Source organism: Acyrthosiphon pisum, chromosome X, assembly GCF_005508785.2.
Source record: "Acyrthosiphon pisum isolate AL4f chromosome X, pea_aphid_22Mar2018_4r6ur, whole genome shotgun sequence".
In the NCBI taxonomy this organism is placed as follows: Eukaryota; Metazoa; Arthropoda; class Insecta; order Hemiptera; family Aphididae; genus Acyrthosiphon; species Acyrthosiphon pisum.
Genome location: NC_042493.1, coordinates 118,738,845 through 118,740,391, shown reverse-complemented (window position 1 = coordinate 118,740,391; position 1,547 = coordinate 118,738,845).

The window sequence follows — 1,547 nt, the reverse complement described above, 5'->3', positions numbered from 1 at the left end:
AAATGTGTATATTTTAATATTTATTATTAATATTATAAGTATATTAATTGTTATTTGTGTTTTTCAAAAGATTTGAGTATTTAAAGTTTATGTTTATAAAGGTAAGTTACCATTGGTAATAAAAATATTAAAATTAGTCATTTAGAATAAAAATACTAAAACTTATAAATAGATCAAATTATAGTATGATGAGGGGGTAAAACCATTCTGAACTTAATTTTTGTGGCCCATCCACAAAAAAAGTTCTGGACACGACACTGGTATAACGTGCACGCACACCTAGATAAAAATAGGTGTGGGTCGGAGTAGAAATTAAAAGGCGGAAGCCCAGTGATTACATGGTCACAATGATAATGTATTCAATTTTAAATTTTAAATATTTCATCAGGTTTCTTTTTTGATATAGGTATGTGTACCTATATATATTTGAATGTTATGTACTTTTTTATGCTAAAATAGTAAAATTGGATACCGTGGTAGGTAGGCAGTCACCAAAATATAATATATATATGTGGTTTGTAAATAAATATTACTGATAAAGTTCTAAAAATGTTTATGATGCCTCAGCAAGTTTGTGATTTAAATAACTGAAGTCCATATCGGTTTCAGAAGACAATGATTTATGTTCGCTTTCAAATATAATACCTATCACAATTTATATAAATCACACCACTAGCCCGCAATGAGGAGAGTGAACCAAATATGAATTCTCCCAACACCAGATCTATATATCCAATCCGGCTCTTTTTTTTCCGGATTTTTTTTAACTCAGTTAAGTTAAGTTAATACGCTCCAATAACAAAAAGTTGAAAGTTAAAAGTTAATTTAACTATAGGCTAACTCAGTTAAGTTAAAAGTTAATATACACTTTTTGTTAACTTTTTATTAAGTTAAAAAATAATTAATTTGTTTATACAACGCCAGAGTACTTCATTTTTTTCCAACCCAAAACTAAATTATAGACGGTATACAGTTATACTGTTATACAGTTATGAAGAAATTTCCATATAAGTTAGATTCGAATGATATACATATTTAATTTTTAACAATTCACGGTAAATATTTTTTGGCATGGAAATAAATAGACTGAAATAGTGAAATATCATTAAATTAAAAACAAAATAAATTAACTTCTAATAAATCTAAGGTATTCAAAAAAAAATATTGACTTATAATAGGTACCTATAATAAATTCTAAATTAATCATATCACAATATCCAATAGGTATTAATCATTAAATATAACATTTATGATTTAATGTTAAAATAAGCATTAACATTGCATTCATGTTTCAATTGCAGTTGTTTGTTATCAAGTCTTAAAAATTGGTTCAAATGATGTTTAGTATAAGGTTTATAAATGTTTATTAAAATACAATTTAATGAGTATTAAACTATAGTTAAATATTTAAAGTTGTTTTTTTTAGTTATAATTAATGTTCTGTTTAAGATTTATATATATGTTTATTGGGATGGGAGTAGGTACCTAACTATACAACTGTTTTATAAAACAATCGCGAACGAGTTTGATTGTACAAATGGTACAAA